Raw genomic sequence first — 7,500 nt, forward strand, 5'->3', positions numbered from 1 at the left:
CAGGTCTTGTTCTAATAATTATTTATTTTCTTTCTTTTTCCATTTTTTGGTAATTTAATCAGGGAATTAATTTTTTAAAAGAAATGTCTGCGATCTTCTCGTCCTCAGCAAGACGAGAAAAGCGCAGTATGTGCAAAATAGTTTATTTGTTTACATCTGCGTTTGCTTCTGTGACGTCATTTGCTTTCGCGCCAGTTTATTTTCTACCTATAAGTGAAACTGAATTTAGTATTATTTAAGCATTCAAAAAAAGGCAAATTGTACTCTAGAATTATAGCATTGACAGACATTAGGCAAGAAGTAACATGAAAAACAATTTACCGAACTCCTTTCCTCGTTGAAACAATTCGCGATGCCGTCGTCGTGTCTCAACATGTATGCGAACTTTGGCGCATTCATCGTTTACTTTTTTATTGTTAGATATTTTGATAGTCTATTTGCATCTTGATATTTTGTAAATCTGATGAAATAAGTATGGAAAAAGAGACGCATATACCACCTGCTTGATATAATTGCATGCTTACCTCATGCCATGAAAGTAAAGCACTAAAGCATTAGAATGATTATCAACACATTGTTTTAATAATTCATTGATAAAGAATTGAAACTGCACACACTATGAATGGCACACAATGCGTTATTACAAGACTCAAGACTAGACTAAACGAGCTAATTGCTATGTACCCAAACGTGGATAATATATTCAAGAGCAATTATATAAAGAGATAAGACACTTAACACAGTGATAATAATCATGACAGTAACAATAATCGTGTATATGATATTTAGTGTCAATAAGCGATTATCATAACAAATAACAGGAGAATCAATAGCGGCAATGATAAAAGAGATGATTGGGATCATATAAATCTTAAAAGGCATGACAGCAATAATGACAATGGTGATAGCACCCTTCGTGAACAGTTATAATGGTAACAAGAACGATGATAACAATAATTAATTAAATAATATATTACAATTAAAGGACGATAATAATAATATATCATAATCCATTTCACAGCGTTATCAATAAAAACGATATCAATACCACTGCGAATCCTCCGTTAAAGTGTTGGGGAAAGGGGAGGAGTGTCATGAAAGTGCCGGTGGAAACCCTTTCGATACTATTTTTAAGTTACCCCTTGAACGCGGCGCTCCACGTGTCACGAAAGGGTTCCTCCCGTTGCCAACCCTGGAAAGAAAATGGAATTGAGGATCACGTGCGGTCATGGCGAAGAACATGAATTAGAAAAGAGACTGAAAAAGACATGCGAAAAAGAAAAAAGAGAAATAGAGAAAGGGGGAAGAAGACAGTGAAGCGAAAGGAAACAAAGAAAAACAGGAATCAAACGACAGAATAAGGAAACCGAGACCACAGAAACGGTTATACAGGACAGGTCACGTGATATCGCATTTCAAGATGGCTGACCCTGAAACAAGCGACCTTAGACCCCTGAAGTGAAGGGTTTCGAATTCCCTTCACTCTTTACTTCTTTACTTCAGTTATTTATTTATTCATTATTTACCTTCAATCAACTTTTCGATAAGAGTGACGTTCAAGGTTTGATTATTCTTTTACCAACCGAATTAAACTCCATTTCAGTATTTATATTTTGTTCGTAAACATTAACATATAACAGTATATCAGCACTTAAATATAACTTCGGGTATATTTACATCAAACAATTTCTCACTTACCTATGGAGTTATTAAATGCATAAAAACCTAGCTGTTTCAGAACAAGTCGCACTACATTGTTATAAATATGACTAAAAGCAAATTCGTATTTATGTGTACGGGTGATACATGGAGACAGATCCCTACCAAAAATATACAGTACATGGTTAATGAGCTTAATTCTTAACTTTCGGTCACCGAGAATGCAAGAGATAAAAAATAAAAAATAAATAGAACACAGGAGCATTTATGAATAGATGACAAGATACGCTAAAAGGAAAACGTACACATTTTAAAAAGCTGATATGAAAAAATATATATTTATTCTTTATGCGATAAGGACATCTATAAAAAAAGATAACAAAAGGAAATGCAAACTATAATAAATTCAAGTTATGCAAATTGGACAGTTCAAGTGTCTTCATATACGCTGTTTTCCCATATCTATTTCGTCTGTTTGCGAATACACAGACATACATCGCGAAACCCGTGTCTGTCTGTCTGTGAGTGTATCTTGAGCAGTACTGACAGTAGCGCCAGAAACATGACCTAGTTTCTTGCAACGTTGCTCTTTCTCTCGTCTCTGAGTTTTAAGGAGATCCCGAAGGCACCGTGATAATACTTACATTTTTGTGTCAGTTGATATGAATAAATGTGCTTTATTTCTTTTATCTGATTGTCAACTGACAAATATTTTTTCTCTTATCTGTCTATCGATTTATATATCTATATATCTGTTTATACATCTATATATGTATGAGTGTATGTGTGTATTCTCTCCCTCTCTGTGTTTCTCTTTCTCTCTCTCTCTCTCTCTCTCTCTCTCTCTCTCTCTCTCTCTCTCTCTCTCTCTCTCTCTCTCTCTCTCTCTCTCTCTCTCTCATATATATATGTCTACAAGTATATAAATCATATATAGATAACTAGCTAGCATGAAAGGCTATTACGTCGCTCATCCCACATGCTCAGTCCTTGCGTGAGGGCGAGGAAGCGAGAATTCCTCAGCCATAGTAACTGTTAAGGGCTATGGACGCCGGCCTTGAGCTCGTCTGTGTCCTAGTTACAAGGATTTCAGGGACTCTATAGTGTCTAGGAGACCAACGCCCTAAATTTCCTTGTGTTTCGTTCTTATTGTGAATTTAGTATGGTGCTTTGATACGATGTATTTCAGATTTTTTTCGCGAAGGAAAAAATTGTACATTTATATTCGAGTTGTTGAGAATAATTTCAACAGTATCAATCAAATATTCGAATTCGAGAAATTGACTCTCAGACAGCGTTTTAAGGAGCTTTCTTATCTCTCATGTCATAATTTCATTTTTCCCGCCATTTGAATTGCGTAACGATGCCACACACGGAAGCGAAAAGGCCAAGGATGAGGATAAATTTGTCGTTTGCTTGGAATAAATGCGTATAGGACTTTACCTCTTTGTGTATAAGAGAGTAAACGCGATGTTTTTCTTCGAATTATATGGGTGGATTATTTTAGAGATGTAAATTCATGCTTCCATCCAAATTTTACAACGCCTTAAGTCGATTTTACAGAAATTCGCAGACTACTAGATTTGGCGAAGGGAGGTGAAGGGAGGGGGGACTTGTATGTATCGAAGTGCCCGGGAAAATAGAAAGAAAACGGAATAAATTGAATTAAAGGCATAAATAACTTATGTAAATCTATCCAGGACTGGTCGTGTGAATGACCCCAGAACCACAGTGGTGTGTTAGCGCTCTCCCCTCCCCCCAACCCCACCCTTGCCCTGCTATACCCCCTTAACCGGCCTCCCAAGGTCAAGCTCGTTTGGGACAATCTATCCACAATTCACCACTTCCCTAGTTATATTGCAGATATCTCTTCCATTTGTCATCATAATGAAAACACAAACCTATGTACAATATAGATCGATAGATAGACTCATAAATAGATAGACAGATAGATGAATGGATTGATAGATGGATAGATAGATAGGTAGACAGATAGACAAATGTATTTATATACACATAATGTATGGGCGTATACGCTCATTGTATATGTTCACTTAATATATAGACTGAAAAAGGCCGCAAGTTCTCTCATTTTCACGTCTCCTTAAAAAAAAACGTTATAGGCCTCACCAACGTCGATATCAGCAAAAAACTCGACCAACGCCTCAATTTCCATTTTAGATCCACAAGTTCTTCTTTGATAAGCCTTTTTTCTAGTCAACCATGGCATTTCAGAATTACTGAAAAGAAAAGAAAAATAAATTAGTTAAAAGCCCTTGGCAACGGGAGGACGCCATGAGGTTTGGAGAAGAAGCCGGGTATTATATAAGGGTTGTCAGTCCTAAATTAGGGATATTAAACTTGTGGCTTCCTGTACAGTATCAGGACGAGAAACAACTGATTTCAGGGGATTATATTTTACTGGTATATATTCCCCATTTCATCTGTCTTCGTTTTTTTAACGTAACTATTTTGCTTGTAAATTCGGCCAGCACGTTTGTCGGCCACGAGGTCTTGGAAAATTCCACAAGTCAGCTTATAGTCTGGCAATCTGTGCTGGTTAAGCCTTTTCCAAAGCACCATCCCCGCCCCTCTTCCTCCCTCCCCCTTTAAAAACGATATTCAGAAAAATGAGATAGAACGTATTATCTCATGTCTTTTTTTTTTTGTAATCTTTCCAATTGGGTTAAAAATGTTGGGAAGCAGCGTGGCAGTTGGCAGTGCCCTCTGACCGCGGTGCCAAGTTGAAGGAGTTGAAACGCCACATGCCCCCATGGCCCTGCCTGGGACTAGGCCGGTGTTGCCTTTTACATTTCAGCGAGAACAATAAAATGCACTAAGACTAAAGACGCGCTGCTTGTAAACACAGGAGTCAGCCAATTCCTACTTATTGGCATCGTGTCACTGAACCCCTTAAATAATTTTCACAGCAAAATCATCAATGAAGTCAAATATTGTCTTATTTCTGTTGCTAACTCAACCGGTGGCTATATATAGACCCGCCTTAGAAAGCGTGGATTATAATTGGCTCTTGGCGGAGGCGTGGTGGCGCCTCAGCCAATCGTTGTAGAGCTTTCATTAAGCCTTTTTTTACATAGCCTATTCCTTCCTTTTTAATGTTATTATTGTTGCTGAAAATGGGGTTTTACAGAGCGAACTGTCCACATCGCGAAACGTTATCCACACGAAGGTTAGAGTTAAAATTAACAAATTAAATGCAACAAAAACTCCCATGTAAAATGCTTTGAAAATACCGATTTTTTGTCGTTGCAAATTTTGCCCTTAAAATCGTATATTGCAAAGTATATTGCGAATGAAGAGGTAGTCTATATAACAGTGCTAAATAGCTACACTACTAATAAAGAAGATACGATATCGCACATACAGTCATTGACAATTAAAAAAGCGGTTAATCTATCTTGCAGTTGTCACCTCATAAGCAGACAGTATTCAGCAGATTCTCTTATCACACACACGATAAAAAACAGATTGAGAAAAAACAGAGGCGGGCACCGGGGCATGCTATATGACCCACGTTTCTCGAGTTCAGAGTACCCGTGGCAGTGACGTAAATACAGCAATGCCGAAGCCTGTATTGGGGCCAGAGCTTGTTAAAAAGTGTGATAACTTGATCCAACGCAAATTGAATTGTATTTTCAATACCTGATGAAGCATCATTGCACAGGATACTTTTGCACGAAAGCGTCGATGTCTGTGTGCCGGCCTCACTGTCTGTCTCACTATCTGTCTGTCTGTCTCTCTTTCTCTCTCTCCCACTCACCCTCACCCTCACCTCCCCCTCTCTCGCTCTCTCTCTCTCTCTCTCTCTCTCTCTCTCTCTCTCTCTCTCTCTCTCTCTCTCTCTCTCTCTCTCTCTCTCTCTCTCTCTCTCTCTCTCTCTCTCTTACCTCTTCTCTTCTCTTTTCTCTCTCACCGGATCCTTACCGGTGCAGTTACAATCCGCACACATAGGAAGGAACATGTTCACATCTTTAGCATATCTAACGAATATCAAGGATAAAAATTTACCTTCTTAACCACTCACATGTCAGTTATATTCAACATATCTGACTTTTTTCACGTATATATTGCACTTTCCTTGCTTTTGCTCTCCGAGATCTCTTGAGATCTCTTGCAGTACAAGAGAGACACTTTATCTTGATATCCCACGTGACTAAGTTTTTTTCTTTTTTTTTTTTTGATAGAAAGACCAATAGGTAAATAAATAAAGAGAATATATATATATATATATATATATATATATATATATATATATATATATATATATATATATATATATATATATAAGGTCGAGTAAACCGAAGAAGTAAAAGAAGAAATGCAAAATTAGCGAGGTAATACAAAGTATAGAGATTCCTGGCACCCAAGACCTGTTGGCGACCGGCATCTGCCAAATGTATTGTGGCACCAATATGACGTAAAAGACTTTTATTTTTACTATTTTATGTCTCATTTTACGTTGTATTTCTATATTTATCTGTCTATCAATCTATCTATCTTTCCATATTTTGTACATGATAAATGAAAGATACTTATGATGATGATAACGACGAAGAAAGATAAAAGAAAGCTCGTTTATGCTACGGTTTGATAAATGCAGATGGTATTATAATGAATCAAGTAAAGTAATTTTACCCTGAGGCTTAACGGTCCAAAATGCCACATTCTAGTGTCCACGCCAAAGCTTTCCTATAACACTTTTTTTTGGCAAACTTTCATCTGATTAAGTTTATATCTCTCTGAAAATAAGTTAGAATACTGACCTGAGATAAAACAACGGAAAGGGAATCAACCGTAATGTTAAACGAAAAATATAAACACGCAAATATTTAATTCAAAATGTTTTCCGAAGCGGTTGGGATACGCCCTTTGTGCGTTCAAACAGCTGGCGGAGGGTCGCCGAGTACACGTCTTGGAGCCGCGATCATATTGTCATTTGCAAATCAGCTGACTGCTCCTGTGTTCATTTATATTGTAGAAAATGCTATAGATAAGTACTAAAAACAGCAAATACGAAGGTGAACGGATAGGGAAATAAGTGAATGATGGAATGCCCATATAATAAAAAAATCAACGAATTACAGTATATAAAGAGAACAAAATGAAAAAATAGAGGGATTTCATATATAAAATAAACTTTCGAGCGATAATCCATCTTCATAACTCGGGCTTGTCTTTTATACACAAGGACGTACAATTTTTCTTCTAAATCAGCTGTTTTACTCGCGGCGTCCCTAGTTATTGTAAATTCATTTTTTATTGTTTGTTTACAGAAATATTTTTCACACAGCCATTCTTCGGGTACGGAATTATTTGTTTTTGCGTCGGACAATGGGAAAATGTTAAATGCACATATTTCACACACACACACACACACACACACACACACACACACACACACACACACACACACACACACACACACACACACACACACACACATACATACACACACACACACGCATATATATATATATATATATATATATATATATATAAAATTGTATATAAATACTCGGTTATAAAAGGATGCTAGGCGTATATTGATCGTAAATACCTAATATTTCTGACAATGTGAAAGTACTGTACATATCTTTTTAAACCAATCTGTCTACCTTTCTGCAAGGAATCATATTAAGGAATTACATTATAACTCTTTCTGCCCGCGTATCTGGCCTCTTCTTAAAGCATTTTCACAAATTTACACACGTATAGAAAAAAAACAACAACAACACAATGCCACTGTATTTTTACATCGGTTTACCTTCGCCGAACTGGTCCTGCCCTCATTAACCGGTAGGATCTGGTCTTTGCTAAAAT

The 7,500-nt window shown here is 36.9% G+C and overlaps 1 protein-coding gene across 2 annotated transcripts in view; it reads left to right on the plus strand.

The window, feature by feature from the left end:
- Nucleotides 1-7,500, plus strand: part of LKRSDH (lysine ketoglutarate reductase/saccharopine dehydrogenase) — a 28,791-nt gene that overhangs the window by 1,067 nt on the left and 20,224 nt on the right. The window lies entirely within an intron of this gene.

The sequence above is a fragment of the Penaeus vannamei genome, chromosome 25, assembly GCF_042767895.1.
Source record: "Penaeus vannamei isolate JL-2024 chromosome 25, ASM4276789v1, whole genome shotgun sequence".
NCBI lineage: Eukaryota > Metazoa > Arthropoda > Malacostraca > Decapoda > Penaeidae > Penaeus > Penaeus vannamei.